General features: G+C 42.8%; 1 protein-coding gene across 1 annotated transcript in view; it reads left to right on the forward strand.

Moving 5' to 3' along the window:
- Positions 1 to 477: 477 nt before the first annotated feature.
- RNF144B (ring finger protein 144B) overlaps positions 478 to 19,963 on the forward strand; it is a 65,672-nt gene continuing 46,186 nt past the window's right edge. Inside the window, exon 1 of the mRNA XM_024217521.1 lies at positions 478 to 680. The gene's annotated coding sequence lies outside the window, so the exon portion shown is untranslated. The remainder of the gene's footprint in view (positions 681 to 19,963) is intronic.

Below are 19,963 nucleotides of genomic sequence, written 5' to 3' on the forward strand. Positions count from 1 at the left end.
GGGGAAATCACTTCATATTCAAAACATTTCATTCATGTGAGGGGATGAGCAGAAGGCAGTAACATTTCAGGCAACATGTGCCAACAGGTCAGCTGCTATACAATCCACTATCCTAGAGCTGGTTAAGTGGCAACTGGAGGGCTGTGTCTGAGTATCACATACACCGTTATATCCCTCTTACTTTTATCTTGTCAGGAATCAGATGGGAATTATAATTACAAATAGCAGAGATGTCAAAATAAGAAGGTTGGGATATGTATTGGTTGGAATTTGACAGGGTTAAAGTAATCACCTGCAGTTCAACTGAGACTCAGATGGGAAGTAGGAAGTGCTGTGCTCAAGCTTCCTGTATAAATAAATGCAGCTTTCCCACAGCTACTGCATACAAGCTCTGACGTGCTTTTTAAGATATAATGGCAACATGCTCTTAATAGCAGGGAGGAGATTATTCATCAGAGTGGCGAAAGGGCTGGGAGACAAGTCCTGTTACAGTCCTAACAAAGTGTAAAGCTGTCAGCTGCACGGAGAAAGAGAGGAAGGGTGAGGGAGAGAAATCTGTTTTTTGCTTCAAATTGTAAATCTACAGTGATTGTGATATTATGAATCTTAGGAGCACTGAAGTGTGAGTGAAGGTATTGAAAAGTCAAACAGCTGGGAGTGAACAGTACTCTCCTTGCAAGGTATGTTGGAAGATAGCTCTCTTGCTCTCTCTTTTTTAACCTACTTTTCCTTACAGTGAGAGATTGAAAAGTCTAAATGATTCTGTATATAATGCTTCTCAAACAAGAGAGAGGAAAGAAAAGGGAAAGGTTAAATAACTAGAAAACATTTATGCATGATTTTAACTGAAATCTGTAACCATATGGTGCATAGAACCATCTGAGGCAAAGAGAATTCTTGGATGCTTGGCTATTACAAGCATAGAAAATTAAATATGCATTTGGTTCGCTACAAAAGAATGAAATTAGTTTTGACAGTGTAACTTTTTAAAGCATCTGCATGATGGGTTTGTTTGAAAATGCTGCAGTATTAGGATGTATTTGTGTATGTGAAAGCAGTGGAGAAAATTGCATGATATCATTTAGGCTTATCTACAATAGCTTACATACAATAACTTGTTTCACATTGAAAACATACATCTGAATGAACTGAAGGGAGGCTGGGCTTGAAATGCACAAATTTCCTGCTGTTTTAAAAACATTCCATATGGCACAGCATCATGTAGCTCCTACCGGGAAAACAGACTACAGACCTGAATGCTAAGTATTGGTGTAGTCTTCTAATTCCATTCAGAGTTGAAGGAGACCAAGATTAGGCACGTAAATGCTAAATGAACAATACATGTGGATCAAGTTTTTTACACTAAACAGAAAGGAAAACTGTATGTTTACCAATATAAAAATATAGTGTTCTCCTTTTCTCAGTACAAGGCTACCTCAAAAATAAGGATGCTGCACTCTAACTTCTCATTATAAAGCTCCGTATTATAAAAAAAATATGAAGGCATTCTGCCTTCTTACTGTGTGTATAACCTTTATAGCAAACCCTTCACTGTAGAATGCAAAAATCCACCTCCAGGGAGCACTATAGGTAGTTAAATATTTAGAAGAACTATAATTAAGGAAATAGTGTAACATGGCTTGCCATTCTTTTGGTAAATAGACACTGAATATTTTTGAAGAAATGGATTTAGCCTAGACACAGGCTAGGACTGAAATACCTACATGTACCAAAATAACTTACCAGGAGTAGGTGCAGTAACATGACCTGTCAGGTAACTCTCAAGCTGAAGGTGAGTGCTTTGGTTGGGGCTGGCTTGCCTTAGAAGTCTAAGCATTAGGTTTGGAGTATCTAGATACCTTGAAACAAAAGTTTCAAAATCTGGCTGAGTTGGTGCAGCCCTTTATCTCTTCTGAGCTAGATACATTGGCCTGATTCTTCTCTCACATAGGGTTTGCCTACATAGGAAACTGTATAGCCCCCTCCCCCACTGTCTGGACACTCTTATTCCGGTGTAACAGTGGCTTTTTTTGGTACAGCTTAACCTCCTTAAACCCCCGCAAACGACATAAGCTAAACAAAAAAATAAAGCGCTTTTATATTGTAATTAGAGTGCCCATATGTGGAGGCTGGGAGGGAGTGTGTGTGTGGGGTTATACTGATGTAACTATAGCGATTTTAATTCACAACTTGGATTATACTGAATCTTTTTTCCCATGTAGACAATGCCTAAAACTGTTGTAATTGAGGAGTTACTCCATGAAAGTAATTGGAATTATACCAACGTCAAACCAGTGTGAGAGACAAATCAGGCTCATTTTGTTCCATGCAGTTTACTATTGGTAGGATATTAAAAAACAAGACCCTGTCTACTCTGCATGAATGTTAAAGTGTCTATGGTACTTTCTATATGACTAGAGTTTGGCTGGTGGCTAAAATTTCTATTCTCCCCCTTGTTGAACAGCATATTGTGTGCTGGTTTTCGCCCACAACTCATTCTCCATAGCAGAGACGGCTGCATTTCAGTAATATAATGAGTGTGTGTGTGTGTGTGTGTGTGTGTGTGTGTGTGTGTGTGTGTGTATATATATATATACAGCTGTGAAATGTTCTGGGTGAAAGGTGTAAGTATAAAACACTGGTATTGTTTATTGTTGGTTCTCTCTCTAGTAAGGTTCTTGTATTGTACCCAGTGCCACAGCATATAAGGCCCAGATCCTTAAAGGTATTTAGGCTCCCAATGTCTATTGATTTTATAGACGTTTGGAGCCTAAATACCTTTAAGGATCTTGCCTGAGTGCCTCACAAGTATTAGAAAAGTGAAAGAGCAGTTTATCAGTGTTTTCCCTCCTGTTGGGAGAAGTAATTTCTCCTTATTATGATCCTAATACATTCAAAATAGTCCCATGGCAAGAAGTGAGTTACTTCATAAAGAAACAGAAAGAGCTATCATTTTAAACATGACTCCCAGTTCAATAGAACACCTCAGGCAATACCCATAACACAAATCCTTGTGGCTTCTTCCTGTGAGTATCCATGGAGGGAACGGCCATTGATTTCAGTGGGAGTCCCAAACACAGAGTGCCTAGAAGAGCAAGCCTGTGGAGTGAGGCCTCAATCATCCTTAGAGCTTTAACTTCCCCCCTTTTATGTTCTTTTGGGGTCAGGGGGAATGGAATGTGGGGGATAAAGATTTACTTAAATATGTCTAAAACTACATAATGTCTAGATACGATCCAGATCAGATACATAAATACCTTCTGAGCTGGTAGCATAATGAAACCTAGAGCCATTATTGCAGCCTCACGCTCCTACTTAGTTCACCTGTTCTTGTGGCATCCATCTACAATGTTGAGTCGTCTCTGATGTGGAGCTGGCCTGCGTTCAAAGGGGCTCCCCTGCACAAATCAAAACAGAGGCTACCTTACCTTTCACAAGACAGTGGATGCCATTTTCACAGTACTCCCTCCTCTCATTGAGGAACCCCTGAGGAATGAGGACAACTTGTGCTTGCAGGCTCCATGCTTGCCTAAGCCTGACTGGGCAGTGCACTTTGCTATGGTGAGGAAAACCTGTAGGGCTAGGAACCTAGTTTAAAAATAAGCTGCTTTTTGCAAATAAAGGGAAACACCAAGCTAAACAAAACAGAATAGGTCATATAAGAAAAAAATATACAGGCCGCGTCCAGTGTCACTGGTTAAATATGTTTTCTATTGCAGCATAACTGAGCACCAGCACTGGATTTATGAACCTCCACACCACACAGAGGGAAGTACAAGCTTGAGGGCCATCATACACTGCAAATTTACCCACTGTTTCACAAATATTTGCAGAGTTGCCTGTGCCAAATAATTTTGTGCTGATCCACGAAGAAAATTCAGTGTTCAGTTTTCCCTCTCTACTTCTCTCTCAGATAACTGGATTCAGTTCAGAGGGAACAGAGTGGGCATCAGTGCCGGCAGACATTAAAACACTCGTTAAAAATAATAAACTATATGATCTCAAATCATAAAGGACCGGCAGTCCTTAGTCTGGCAAGACTTCTGTTCATCTAAGGTAAAACTCTCATCAACGTCAATGGGAACAGAGTTAACCAATGGGAACAGTTAACCAGACCTGAGTGCTTCTGAATATTCCACCCCAAAGTGGAAATTTCAACTCATTAAGCAATGTGGGCTCAGACCAAACACAATTACATTCTAAATTAAAATTTCTGAATACCCATTCCAGCTTTGCTTAGATTATTTCCTCAATATATAAGTATCTGCACATGCAAATACACAGTGTTCTACTTCTAGTTTCTTTAATTGTATTGTATTTTCTTAATGATAACAGACTAGGCTTATTGAAGGAGCAGGTAGACTGTATTGTACCTCTGTTTAACAAACAAACAAACAAACAAACCACCACCACCTCTGCTGAACAAATGGTTAGATAAGCACTGTAATTAGAAAGCAATTCCGGCTTTAGACGTGATTCTTTAAAAGTACTGTGAGCCTATGTGTGCTACTAATCCTTGCTGTTTTCATTCATGTACAGTTTTGTGTATAGAATTGTTAACATCCCCAAAGCATGCTGTAATCTAGGGGCTGTATTTTTATATAAACATAACTATAGACTTCAGCATTGCTCTGACTCCCTGTGCCTTTCAAATAAGATTTTGGGACTGATCCCACAGTGTTTACTTATGATGTTAGTGGGATCACTTATGTGAGGGCTCCAGGATCGAGACCCATTGGGTAGGATTTTCAGAAAAACTCAGCGTTGCTCTAATTCTACTCCCATTGAAGTTATTGGTAAAACTCTTATTGATTTTAGTGGGAGCAGAGTTGGGCCACAATGCTGAGCATGTTGGAAAACCCAAACTTTTGTGTGTTTATACACTGCTATTTGTTAGAGTACATCAGTGTGATGCTGTAACTAAGTAGACTTCCTTCCTGGAGGGATCTCTGACATGCCAGGCAGAGGGAGTTGTTCTGCAGGCTGTCTCTGAGTCTGAGGGAGACATGATCAGAGTATACAATTACTTTTGCAAGGAAAAAAAAATCATTGAGCTGTCATGCCCACATTCACTCCTACTTATACTGAAAGTCAATCCTGGTAGAAAAGCTCACAACAGATTTAATTGCACCCTTATCAATCTGCACTAGTAATGAGAATAAACTGGGGAAAGCATCTAGGAGTACAAGACATGAGCCATTAATAAAAGAGAGAACTTTCTCTGGATGGGTGACAGAAGCTTTTATATTGATGGTGGGTGATTTTTATTGTAATACAGATTATTATTTCATGACTTCAAGTGCCTAACTTTAGAGGCTTGAAAACCCTGTGTTTATGACATGATATGATGCATTATTACATGTTTGCAATGACTTCTCCTTTTAAAACCAAAGAGCTGTACCCAGTTTTGTCAGGGCTGAATTTTGTTCTGTGAGGCTGTCTCTATTTATGCTTTAATATGGTGCCTATCACCATGGCTAAGGGGTAAAATTCTTTGTTCTTGTAATTATGGTTGCAGATCATGAAAAGACTGTTAATTTAATGTGATTGCTTTATCTTTGGAGTTTCCAAGACCCTATATGTATACATTAAAACAAAAATACAAATTTTGAAACAATTAGGGTAGATGCTAACCATTTTTGGACAAAATAAATTCCCAGGCTATTTTAAAATGATAAATTTAGGGACAGACCATCAATGACACAGGTTACTCCTAAATAGGGGATGGGGAAACTCCATGAGATTGCACTTGTGGAAACTTGGAAACATTCTCATTGTGGGGGGAGGATGTGGTTTACCCCCTGCAGAAGTGGCAGGGGATTAAACTGGGGCAAAATGAGCAAATCCTGGGGACCATTTACCTTTACACTCCCTTCCAGACCCTTCCCAGCACAGCCCCATTCTGCTAAAGTATTCCTCGCTAGCCACTGACTCTGGAACCTTCCACAGTGGATTTCCACAATATGGAGGAAGACAGGGTAAGATAACACTAACAGAATGCCAGTCATAGTCAGACAGTTGCAAAGAAAGGTGTTTCCGTGGAAAGAGATGGATGCTCAACTTTCTGACGATCGGGGATTTAGGGTTGGATCCTTGAAATGTGCGTGCTCCCTTAACTTTGTTCTCCCATGGAAACCAATGGGAATACTTGCATGAGCAAAGTAAACATTGTGCACAAAAGCTTGCAGAAGCTGGCTCGTAGTTAACAAACACTGTGAGGCTTCCAAAGATGGAACCTAGCATGTGCAAATATTTACCGTACATCTTTCTGTTTTCCTTTGATACTAGGTTTCTAGTATACCCACGATTTGTTATTTATTTGCATTGCGGTAGCACCTTGGAGCCCAAATCATGGACCAGGATCCTATTGTGCTAGGCACTGTACAAACCCAGAACAGAAAGACTGTCCCTGTCCCAAAGAGCTTACAACCTAAGTACAAGACAGGAGACAACAGCTGGATACAGACACAGATGGGGAGCACAAGGAAACAATGAGACAATGTTGGTTGCATGCTCAGCAATGGTCTCAGCACACCAGCTTCCTAATCATTGTCAAGTTCTTTAGATGAAGTGTGATAGGAAAATGTCAGGCCTTTCTGTATAGTTGATAAAATGCAGAGCAAAGTGTGTCTTGCTCTGTAAAAGTAAATACAGTAATTCCTCGCTTAACGTTGTAGTTATGTTCCTGAAAAATGCGACTTTAAGCGAAATGATGTTAAGCGAATCCAATTTCCCCATAAGAATTCATGTAAATGCTGGGGTTAGGTTCCAGGGAAATTTTTTTCACCAGATAAGTCTCTATCTATCTATCTATCTATCTATCTATCTATCTGCACACAGTATAAGGTTTAAACAAACAATTTAATACTGTACACAGCAATGATGATTGTGAAGCTTGGTTGAGGTGGTGAAGTCAGAGGGTGGAAGAGGGTGGGATATTTCCCAGGGAATGCCTTGCTGCTAAATGATGAACTAGTACTTGGCTGAGCCCTCAAGGGTTAACACATTGTTGTTAATGTAGCCTCACACACTACAAGGCAGAAGGCAGCACAAATGGAGGGAGGGGAGACAGCATGGCAGACAGAGATAGAGGCACATACCCTGTGTGTGTGGGTGAGAGAGATGTGCATTGCCTCTTTAAGTATGCTGACCCCACTCTAAGTATATTGCCTTTTTAAGTAGATCAGCAAGTTGAGACAGCAGCTGCTGTCAGCAAGCTCCTTCTGTCCTGAGCCCTGTCACGTCCCCCCCATGCTCTATGGAGATGGAATAAGAGGGGGCCAGGAGCAGGGGGGAGGGGGACACTCTGACATTGGATCCCCTTTTTTCCTCCCCCCCCGCACTGCAAGCAGGAGGCACTCTGGAGCAGCTCCAAGGCAGAGGGTAGGAGCAGCACATGGCAGTGTGGGGAGGGACAGCTGAACTGCCGACAATTGATAGCCTGCTGAGTGGCTGCCGCACAGGGAACTTAGGGGAGTGGGGAGCTGATGGGGGGCTGCCGGTCCACCCTGGTTCCAAGCCCCCACCAACTAGCTCCAATGGGCTGCTCTTTCTGCAAGCAGTGGACAAAGCAGGCAGTGCCAAACAACGTTATGAGGGAGCATTGCACAACTTTAAACGAGCATGTTCTCTAATTGAACAACAACGTAACAATGAAACAATGACTTTAAGTGAGGAGTTACTGTATATAAAAAAGGCAAGAAATTACAATGTTACCGTAGTACAACAGTACAGTATTTATCAGACTTACCAAAGAATAATTGCTGATAGGATATGCATATTTAATCTACCAGTTAACATCTCTCTTTAGACATTCTGTGTTTTTTCAGAATCACAGCGTCCTTCCACCAATGGACTGCGTATGCAGCTCCTGCCAGAGATTAAAGATGCCTTGCTTTGGCAGAACCGCTGAGGGAGGGTGATGGATGGAACCATGCTCCTAGGAAGCCAGTGTGCTGGAACAATTTGTATGGTGGGAGTGGCTGAGAGCCATTGAACCAAACTGTAAACCTGGTCTATGATGGAAACCACTTCAAGCCAGGGAGTGTGGCAGCACCCCCGAACCCGTAGTTCCAGCACCCCAGTTCCCATGCTAGGAAGCTAGGGTCTCAGAATTGATGCACAATTGATGCCTCTAGCAGAACCATCTCCTTCCCTCTCCCTAGGATCCATGGTGTTTGAGGTCTGGACCCATGGTTCATTCCACAGGCAGGCTGGGAGGGAACGGGAGAAAACTGCAACTCAAACACCTGACGGAACAATGAGAGGGAAGCCTTAGTGAGGGGAGCCTTACTGAATTTTTCTCCTCTTATCCCTTCCTGCAGATTTTACCATAGAAGGGACTGATCCCTCCCCCTCTCTCATCCTTTATTTTTTACTCAGGCAAATTCCTGATGAAATTGGTAAGAGATTGACTGAGGAAAGATTTCAGGATTTCCTAAGAGCAGTTACAAGAATCGTGGGGGGTGACACTGGTTGTTTCCATAAATGTTCAAACATTTAATAGAAATATATCATTTTGTAGCTATCTCAGGGCCAAAGCTTACAATATCAACTGCTTTTAATGGGCTAAATTCATTCCCAGTCAAATTCCACTCTGGTGAATGGAGTTACCCCAAATTTTTGGTATAACATTTTCAAAAGTGCTTAAGTGATTTAGATCCCTATCTCCCATTTTCAAAAGTGAATTAGGCACTTAGGAGCCAAAGTTTCATTGAATGGCAATAAGACTTAAGCTCCTAAGTGTCTAAGGGTATTTTTGCACTTCAATTAAATACTGCGCCCCGTGAGGGGGAAGGGTCCCAGAGCTTGGGCTCCAGCCTGGGCCCGAAAGTGTGCACTGCAATTAAACAGCCCCTTAGCCTGAGATCCACAAGCCTGAGTCAGCTGACATGGGTCAACTGTGGGTTTTGAACTGCAGTGTAGACATAGCATAAGTCACTTTGGCACTCTTGATCCAATGTGTTTAAAAATAAATTAAAACTTCCTAAATTACCTTGAACAGCATCCTTTTGTCTAAAATGATGAGTGGTATATTTTAATATATTATGGAAAACTATCATTTGCTTTTGTTAATTATAAAAACGTAAGTCTGAATGGTGAATTCTTTGGGTAGTGAAGAGTTTTTTGTTTTGTTTTGTTCTTAACACTCTGTTGAGTACATTAAAATAATTGTTTGGGAAGTCCCAGTTTGGCATTAACAAATATTATATGGTGTCAGTCTGGATTCATTTAGTTCTAATTTTTAGATTTGAATCATATTCCTATGAGCAATTCTTAGAATTCCTGTTATTGTGAATTTGTTGGTACTTCATATTTAGAAAATACTTGGAAATGTTATGTGTATATATTAGTTTTTCCTGTTTGCTGCATATCCTTCTGGCCTTGCTTCTTAGTCACTGAAATACAGGCAGTAGGAATAGCATGAAATATGATGGACTTGCTCCTATTTCCACGGAAGTCTCTGGGAATTTTACCATTGATTTCAATGTTAGTAGGATCGGGCCCATAGACACCTGCCACATGCTGCTTTCACAGCAGTGCATTATGAATATATAGATATGCTCTAGTTCAGTGGTTTTCAAACTTTTTCTCTGGCGACCCAGTTGAAGAAAATTGCTAATGCCCGCAACCCAACAGAGCTGGGGATGAGAGGTTTGGGGCGTGGGAGGGGCTCAGGGCTGGGGCAGAGGGTTGGGGTGCAGGAGTGAGGCCTGCAGGGTGGGGCCAGGAATGAGGGGTTCACGGTGTGGGAAGGGGCTCTGGGCTGGGGTAGGAGGTTGGAGTGTGGGAGGGGGTCAGGGCTCGGGCTGGGGGCTCAGGCTCTGGGGTGGGGCCAAAGATGAGGGGTTTGGGGTGCAGGAAAGGGCTCCGGGTTGGGGGGGGTCTCATGGCTGGGGCAGGGGATTGGGGCACGGGCTTACCTCGGGCGGCTCCCAGTCAGCGGCTCAGCAGGGTTGCTAAGGCAAGCCTTCCTGCCTCTCCTGGCATCGCGGACTGCGCTGCGCCCCGGAAGCAGCCAGCAGCAGATCTGGCTTCTAGGTGGAGGCGCACAAGTGGCTCCGCATGGCTCTGGCCTGCAGGCACTGCCCCCTCCCCCAGCTCCCATTGGCTGGTTCCTGGCTAATGGGAGTGCAGAGCCAGTGCTTGGGTCGGGCGCAGCACGCAGAGCCCCGTGGCCCCCCTGCCTAGGAGCCGGACCTGCTGCTGGCCGCTTCCGGGGCTCAGCGCGGTGTCAGAACAGGTAGGAACTAGCCTGCCTTAGCTGGGCAGCACTGCTGATGGGACTTTTAACGGCCCGGTCAGCGGTGCAGACCAGAGCCACCACGACCCAGTGCCTTCCATTCCGAGACCCAGTACCGGGTCGTGACCCACAGTTTGAAAACAACTGCTTTAAATCAACCACAAGGTTATTGGTCTCCATTCAGGAATTACTGGATGAAATGCAATGGCCTTTGTGTTGGATGAGATGATTGTAATGCTCTCTTCTGGGCTTAAAAATCTGTGAAGAATGCTGTTTGGTGACTGTCCAGTAGGGAGATGTCATAAAGACCATTTCCCAGATATGCAATTCAGTTTAGTAATAAAAAGAAGCCTCATTTTCTTCTGGCCAATTACCGACGCTGTGGGGCAGTGATCTGGAGGAGCTTCTCTTAGCTTTCTCTCTCAATTGCATAGCGGCAACTCTCTTTTAATGATAGGCTACTGATTAGTTTTTAAAATCTTAAATAAAAATAGGAACAATAAAACCCAACTGCCTAGGTTTTCCCTCTGATTCCTAGTGGCAGGTATAATAAAAGACACCCTCCCCATCATTATAATGAACATTAATTGGTACCCATGTGGTTGCATCTGTTCTATGAATGCTGAATTTGATTCATTATGTTCAGTCAAGATCAATTATCCCCTTCTCTAAGTTGGTCTTGAAATGATAAGGAGTTGTTACAAGTTACTATGAAGAATCAGTGTTCTAAAATGTCCGATGTTATGGACACCTTTATAGAAATGCTATAGTACTCTACAGTTATGCCCACAAACACTGCAGCAACACCATGATTTGGATAAATACTGTATTACTCTTCCATTTTAATTAAAGTATATCTACTTGTTTGCAAGGAGGCCACATCCCATTGGGATTTGCCATGATGATGGTGATGATATCTATTTGTTCACAATGGCTCTGAAACTAGGAAGCTGTTAAAATGTATGCTTCAGGTATCCTAAAATGCTAATAGAACAATAGAAGAATTGATTATCTATCTATCTATCTATCTAATATTGATTTTATATTTTATACCTAGCAGGAAGCTAGTTAATGTAACAGACCGTGAGTGAACTAATTCAAAACACTTTCAGTGTCAGAGCGTTCCCACCCACTGCATTCTTTTTAAAGTATTTTATTTATTTCTGGTTGCCAGCACGAAATGAAAATACTTGTATATCTAGTGCCTCTTGAACAGCAGCTGAAGTGCTTAATTTTTCAACCATTCCCAATGGAAACAAATGAGATAAATTGCTTTTGTTTATTATTTTATACCAGACAGCGTGTTTTTGCAAGCTCCTTGATCTTTAAACATCTTTTCTTAAAATAAAATTTTTACAGAGCAAAAGACCCGTCATGAAAGAGATTACAGATCTGCTAGCTTTGATTTCCTAGCACTGCATAATAAGAGGTTTAGAACGAATTCTTTCCCCCTCCTTTTTTTTTTTAAATATTACTACGGTCTTAGTGGCATTTTACAGGATCCAGAAAAGGAGCTGTTATGTATCAATGCTTGCTGTATTCCCAAGGCACAGATTTAAGATGCTAAATCAGTCTGAATGCAATAGTTTACAGTTTAAATCAGACCTTCAATCTGTAGTGTCAATTGTCTTTTTTGAGGCCCCCATTCAGTAAAGCACTTATTTAACTTTAAGTAGGTCAGAGCATGTCTACCCTTGAAAGCTGTTGCAGGTTCTGTGAATCTGTGTTGTATGAGCAGTGCACCCACACCACATAGTTATCCCTGGTTAAGCTACTTCTCTTGGTGATCATTGCAGCCACAAAGCTCTGTGTTGTTTCAGATTAAGTGCTCAGCATTCTGGGCAGTCATTCCATGGTGCATTGCTCTGCAGCTAGGCTGTATGGGTTACCTACTGGAATGCACCGGACTGGAATTATGGGACTTGGGGTCAAAGTAAATAGTTCCCGTGATTACTCTTGTTTCAGCTCAGCATCCTTATTGTTACAAGCCAGCAACATTTTCAAAGCGCTGCCACACAGCATGGAGGAAACATTGCTGAGTGTGCTGATCTTTATGGTGCTGAATACAAAAAGGCTGCTGCCATATATATCAAGTCATACAATGACTTTAGAACCAGGGTGATACAGCACTTGAGAAGGTGGTGGCTGAAATTAAGCAGACACTTTTGCGTGAACTTTTCCTGGAGCAGCTTCACTCTTTGGACCATTGCTTTTGGTTTCAGACAACTAGCAGTGACCGGTGGGACACGGTAGTGCTGCAGACCTGGGATGATCCGCATCAGAACTACGCTGTCAAAAGCAACTTTCCTAGAAATTTGTGCAGAGCTTGCCCTGGAACTGCAGTGGTGGAACAATTACATGAGAGCTCCCCTCAATGTAGAGAAGTGTGTGGCCTTTGCAATCTGGAAGCTTGCTAGTAGAAGCTAGTGTCTAACCAGTTTGGTGTTGGTAGCTCAACCATTGGGGTTGTTGTAATGGAGGTGTGCACTTTGCTATCAAGAAGGTGCTGTCTCCCTGGCTCAGAAGTCATGACAATGAATAGAATATTATTGATGGATTTGCATTGTTGGGGTTCCTGAATTGCAGTGGAGCCCTTGGTGTGACCCCCACATGCCTTTTCTTTGCTCCCCCACCAGGCTCAGGGTTCATCAACAGAAAGGGCTATTTCTGTAGGGTGCTGCAAGGCCTGGCTGATCACCATGGAAGGTTCACCAATACTAATATGGGATAGTCTGGAAAGGTTCTTGATGCCAGGATCTTTAGAAACTGTGGACTGTTTTCTGCAATGAAAAATGGAATTCTTTCTCCGAGGATCACTATGGACATTGAGGGTGTTGCTCTTCTTCCTGTCATTCTGGGAGATGGAGGTGCCTGATGTCAAGACTGAAGACTGATGAACAATACCTGCCTTGTATGTTAGGTTGCGCAAAACACAGTAAGCAGCTATGTGAGAGCGAGGAAGAGAGCCTTGCTGATGGGTGGGAGGAGGAAGTGGGCAGACAGGCTGAATGTTTTGAACACCCAGAGAGGTGGCCTTTACGAAACACCACAATTCGTCAGGGACACAGGTTCAGGGATGTATTAGGGTCCTACTTTGAGGAGCAAACTATTGAAGAATGTATATGCCTGATTAGTGCATGTCTTGACATTTTATATATAGTGGTGGAAGGGTTTTAGTAGAGTCCAGATGGGGATTTCAGTACACTGTGCAAAGTATGAAAGTAATGACATTTTCAATGACTTTTAAATAAATAAAAATGACACCAAGCTGAACAATGTTCAATAAAGGTTTTTACAATTCACAAACATAACATGATGCAAAATAATAAAAAAACCCGTGCAAAAATGAAAAAAGGAGAGAGAGAGTCCTAAGAACTCTGAAACATGTGCTTTTGAGGTCACAGATTTGTGCACCTGGGAAGGTCCAAAATGTTCTCTACATCTTGTGGTATGAAATGGTGGTAGAAGGGCCTTTCCTTTGTGGATGTGGGGGGATAAGAGGTTCTCCCAGCATATGTTGTTCTCCTTGTTGCCTTGCAGCATGGAATGAGGAGGAAAGGCTCTTTTCCTTGGAGGTGGTAAAGTGAAAGGGGATCCCAGTGAGCAGAGTTACCAGAGGAAGAGGGAATCAGGAGACACCTAGGATGTGGCACTATCCTTGAACATGGTGCTACTGTGTTCTCCATCCCAGTAGGGTTCTCCATCATCCCCAGCAGGTGTTCCTAACATGTCCTGGCCTTCTCTCACTCCTCTTTATCAGGCTTAATGAAACTTACTCTCCTCTCCCTGATCTTTTTATCCCACTTCTGGATTGTGGATGCTAGGTTGGTAAACACTTCATCTCTTGACTTCCTTTTCCTCTTGCATAGATTGGACAGGCTTTCACTCAGTATTAGCACACCTGTCCATGTTTGCTGAAATGTGTCAGGTGCTATGGGGGATAAGGGGAGAGGAAGAGAAAAAGAAAAAGTAGTTATTGTCCAAATTCTAGTCTTTGTGCCAACAATGTTTTTTCCTTGATTTTTGGAATGTCATTCTCATAGGCTCTTCCCAGTCTTGGGTGAGCCTGGAGATGGTAAGACACTTTCTAAAGCTCTTCCCTGTTTGTAGAGGAACTCTGGATCTGTGGTGGGATGGAGGCAGGCATTGGGGCACCTGAATGGATTGTTAATAATTCCATGAGCAGGCTACAGGTGGCTGATGGGTGGGAGGAGGAAGGGTGACCAGCAGAAACAGGCCTTTAGTTGCATGTGTAATTTCAGGTTGACAGTGGGATGGGTGTTGATGGTGGGTGGGCAGCAGAGGCAGGCTAGTAACTGCATGTCCTCCTCTGTGGGCCATTGTTATGTCAGAAGATGTTATCCTGAAGTACATCCCCAAAAGGCAGAGAAGGATTGGCAATGGGCAAATTGGGAAGATATGCCACATTTCCATTTGCCAGGGTGGCCCCCAGAGCTGGTGCAGGAGTGGAAGGGAACCACAAACTATACAGGTAGTGCCAAGAGAGCTGCATTGCTGTGCAATCTTCATGCCCAATTAGAACACTATCTTTGGCTTAAGTTCTCTTGTTTTAACACTGGTGGGTTAGCATGAAATGCACAGTAAAATAAATAGAATTCTGCAGTAACTTGAAAGGGAGAGTGAATGCTTTAAAATCTCTTTGCTATTTGAAATGTTGCTGTCAGTTGAGATGGGTGATTTTTTACCTCATAATAACTGGATTGGCTCAAAGCTGAGGTCATTAATGCAACTGTGAGCCGAAAATATCTAGAGCTTTTTCTTTCTCTATTTACTGCTACACTAAATGTGCCTTCCATTCAATCCATCTAATGTTTAACCCATATGGTTCCACCATTTTGAACAGGGGGAGGCTTGGGCCACGTGGTCGACCGGCAGGAAAAGAAGCAATAAGCACTATGGTAGAGGGGTTATGAGTGGCACGTGGCACTTTTCAGCTGGAGGTAGACCTAAATGGGACTGATATATTTAAACTGTCCAGCACAGCTGCCATTTTAAGCAAAGGTGTGGAGTATTAAAAGCAGAGGAGGTGAAGGGAGGGCAGACCAACATGGCGGTGCCCTGACGATACTCAGAACTGTGTTGTTCATTTTCCCCTCCCACAGTTTTAAGGTAACAAATAATACCTCCTGGAAGAAGTCCCCTCCACTGTTTGGTCCTCTGCCTGTGATTCGGGAGACTTTGGGGTCTCCAGCACTGTGTCTGCCTCAGACTTCAGTAAGTTGTGCAGGTCTACAAGATCCTGGGTTTCAGGATCAACCTTCTTTGGCTCGGTCCTGGTCGGCATCTATGGAGGTGTCCTTGGTTGTGTCCACAAAATACCATGATTTAGTGGTGGCATCTCTGCCAAAAATAGAGTCCAGCTTCTCCTCATAGTGAAGACCATGCTGAAAAAAACATGACTACCACTTTCTGTGTAGTTAACAGTTCCTGGAGCCTCATTTCTCCTGTTTCCTTGTTCCCCTTTCTTGACACCCTTTAACTGCAACCCTGGGTAAACACGTACAGCTCTACTGACTTTAGTGGAATAATGTTTGCATATACAAGGGCTGACTTAGGTCCTGTTTTTGGACATTGAATGTAAAAGATGGACAAATGACTTATATACATGAGTATAATCCATTTATGCATTCAGCATCAAGGCAGAAGGTTTTCACAGTTCTCCATGATATCCCTAAGTGCTGGAGGTTTCATTTGGATCTCTGATGTAGTGGAAAGATGTATAAAATCACATGTCTGGAGGCAACTCCCTATTGACAATGCATTTGAGGAGACTTTTTGTCAATTTTTTATTTCATGATGCATATGGAATACGATACACTCAAGAAATTTGGAGTCTGAAGGTTCTGGTTCGCGATAGCAGACTCTGAACATTTGGGATGTATGATTAAGGTTGCTCATGTGAAGTCAAACACATTATTTGGGGTGGATCTTTAATTATTCTAATGTACAATTTTTAGGAGTTGAGGACCCCTCAGTTGAGTGTGTTCATCTGTATAGCTCTTTCAAAACACTGATTATTCCACTTTCTGTTGATATCCATGTGCATATCCAAACCCAGGATTTGAACTGATAAATAAATACTTGACTATTAACGTAATATGCTCATATAGTCTTTAAAAATGGAATATCGCCATATATACTCGATCATAAGCCGGTTCGTTTATAAGCCGACCCCCCTGAAGATGGATAAGTAAAAATGGAAAATTTTTATGACACATTCATAAGCCGACCCTATAATTCAGGGGTCAGCAAACTTTGGCTCCCGGGCCATCAGGATAAACTGCTGGGGGGCCGAGATGGTTTGTTTACCTCGAGCGTCCGCAGGCATGGAGGTAAACCTAAGTAAACAAAGTGTCCTGGCACACCAGCTGCTTACCCTAATGAGCGGGGACAGCAACTGGTGGAGAAATTTTTTTGGAGGGAGAAGCTGGGGGTCAGGGGAGTAACCCCTGTGACCACCCCCCACATGACCCCACCCTAGCCTGGGATCCCCACACTCTCCCCATCCCATCCCTTCCCACCTTATCTGGGGAGGGCCAGGGGAGGATGTCTCTGGCCTGGCTGGAGCTGCTCCGGCAGGCTGGGCAGCGCGGCCGCAGCCTGCTTCGGCAGGCCAGACCGGGTGGCGCAGCCGCAGCATGTTCCAGTGGGCTGGGCCGGTGCGGCCATGCCTGCTCTGGGGGGCGGGGCCAAGCAGCACAGCTGCAGCCTGTCAGTCTCGGAACTGCAGCTGCTTCGGAGGCTGGGGGGAGAGCAGTGTGGCCAGAAGCGGAGAGACTCTGGCCCCGCCTCTTCCCTTCTGTCTCTGCTGGCTGTGCTGCCTCTCCTTGCTCCCTCTGTTGGGGGGGAGGGGCTGTGTTCCACCTCTCCCTCTCTATACCCGTTCATAAGCCGACCCCCTTCTCTGGTGCTACCCTTTTTTACTAAAAAAATTCGGCTTATGAACGAGTATATAAGGTATATTGATTTTATTTTTTATAATTTCAATGAATATTGATGTTTATTTTTAGCTTTTTTTCAATTTGTATTGATTTAAATTTTCACGGTTGCAGGAAATTAGAACATAAGAATGACCATACTGGGTCAGACCAATGGTCCATCTAGCCAGTATCCCATCTCTGACAGTGGCCAGCGCCAGATGCTTCAGAGGGAATGAACAGAAAAGGGCAATTTCAAATAATCCATCTCCTGTTGTCCAGTCTCAGCTCCTGGCAGTTGGACGTTTAGGGACACCTGAAGCATGGGGTTGCATCTTGGCTAATAGCCATTGATGACCTATCTTTTAAATTATGGGGAGTCAGATAATGGAGGGGTGGGCAGCGGAGCTCAGACAATAATTATTTAATAACTGCAGATGTCGAGATGAAAAAAGTCAAAGCTTTATAATGGTTAAACCACAAATTGTTAACCTCACATGTCAAATACATACAATCCTTAAATCAAACTCTAATTTCTTAAGCAGCATTTTTCTTACTTTGTCTATCTGTAATTTTTGACCTATCAATGGACATATTTTTTTATCTGTTTGTTTGCGTACAGTGAAATCAACCTTTATCAATACTTACCAATAAAAATAGAATTAAATCCTGTGAACATGGACTGCATATGTTATGGTGAATCAGATGATGAAATGTGACATCATATTTGTTGTTCCTACCTTTTCATCTGAGAAATAGAAGCTTCTGTTCTTTTCTATGGTTTGGATCAGATGTCTTTTTCAAATTTATATTGATTCCAGAATAGAGTGTTTGAAAATAATTATTATTGATAATACTTTTTAGCTTTATATAGTGAAATTCAGAGGGATGCATTATTGGTTGTGATAACAATGAAGTTGGTCCAATAAAAGATATTACCTCACCTACCTGGTTATGACAAGTCAAGCAATAGATGTTTCTGACATATTAATATAGAGCCAGATTCGCCCCTGGACTACACCAACTTTAGCCTCTAATTGTGGAATTCCTACGAACACAGTTTGAAGCTTCTATCCTGTAACCCTACAGGGTAAAAACCTTGAGGGAGGGCAGTAGTGCAAATGTTATCTGTACTCCCCTCATGGTGAATTCTTGATGTGAAGTGACATTAGTAGCAGATGATGTAATTTGCACTGCTCTGTGCCCAGAGGGGTGACTAGAGCCCATAGAGTATGACTCCAGTGGTTATTCCCCCCTCCAAACACTAATATCAAGACTTGCCACTGGCAACTAAGTCAGGAAACAGACACCAGGAGGCTAGGTAAATTCCTGAGAGCGATTAGTGGATTTAAAGTTATTTTTTCCTTGAAATTATTTTTTCCAACAAACTCAGGCAGCTTTCTAAGAACAGGACCCCCCATTGCCAGAAAATCCCCAGGACAAACAACAACTATGCACCCCTCGAATGCTTCTGTTGTTTGTTTATTTGTTTTTATTATGAACTCCTCCACTATTTTTTGTCTGTATTCATTCATTCACCTCCAGGCCATCTTTGTTCTGCTTTGAGGATGCCTTTATATTTTCTTGCTTATGGGTTGTGTTGAGACATTTCAGTGTTGCTGTGAAGCACAAAGCTCTGTCACATCCCAGAGACAAGTGCAAATGTCTGCAGGCAATTGAATGAAACAGACAAAAACATTGACTGTACTGAGCACTCAGCGAATTGCACTCCTGGTGACTGTGCCGTTTACCCTCCCCTGAGCTGACCTTTTCTATAGGCCCTCCATTCAGATTCATTTCATTTGCAGGACATACCTGGTCATGTTTCAGAGTAGCAGCTGTGTTCGTCTGTATCTGCAAAAAGAACAGGAGTACTTGTGGTACCTTTGAGACTAACATATTTATTTGAGCATAAGCTTTCATGGGCTACAGCCCACTTCATCAGATGCATAGACTGGAACATATAGTATGAAGATATATATACATACAGAGAACATGAAAAGGTGGAAGTTGCCATACCAACTCTAAGAGGCTAATTAAGGTGAGCTATTATCAGCAGGAGAAAAAAAAACTTTTGTAGTGATAATCAAGATGACCTATTTCAGACAGTTGACAAAAAGGTGTGAGGATACTTAACATGGGGAAACAGATTCAATTTGTGTAATGACCCAGCCACTCCCAGTCTCTATTCAAGCTAAAGTTAATGGTTTCTAGTTTGCATATTAATTCAAATTCAGCAGTTTCTCGTTGGAGTCTGTTTTTGAAGCTTTTCTGTTGCAAAATTGCCACCTTTAAGTCTGTTACTGAGGGTATGTCTACACTACGAAATTAGGTCGAATTTATAGAAGCCGGTTTTATAGAAATCGTTTTTATACAGTCAATTGTGTGTGTCCCCACATAAAATGCTCTAAGTGCATTAAGTCGGCGGACTGTGTCCACAGTACCGAGGCTAGCGTCGACTTCCAGAGTGTTGCACTGTGGGTAGCTATCCCACAGTTCCCGCAGTCTCCGCCGCCCATTGGAATTCTGGGTTGAGATCCCAATGTCTGATGATGCAAAAACAGTGTCGCGGGGGGTTCTGGGTACATGTCGTCAGGCCCCTCCCCCTCCGTCAGAGCAACGGCAGACAATCGATTCGCGCCTTTTTACCTGGGTTACCTGTGCAGACGACGTACCATGGCAAGCATGGAGCCCGCTCAGCTCAGCTCACCGTCACCATATGTCATCTGGGTGCCGGCAGACGTGGTACTGCATTGCTACACAGCAGCAGCTAATTGCCTTT

The sequence above is a fragment of the Terrapene carolina genome, unplaced genomic scaffold (genome assembly GCF_002925995.2).
Source record: "Terrapene carolina triunguis isolate 2854851 unplaced genomic scaffold, T_m_triunguis-2.0 Scaffold58, whole genome shotgun sequence".
NCBI lineage: Eukaryota > Metazoa > Chordata > Testudines > Emydidae > Terrapene > Terrapene triunguis.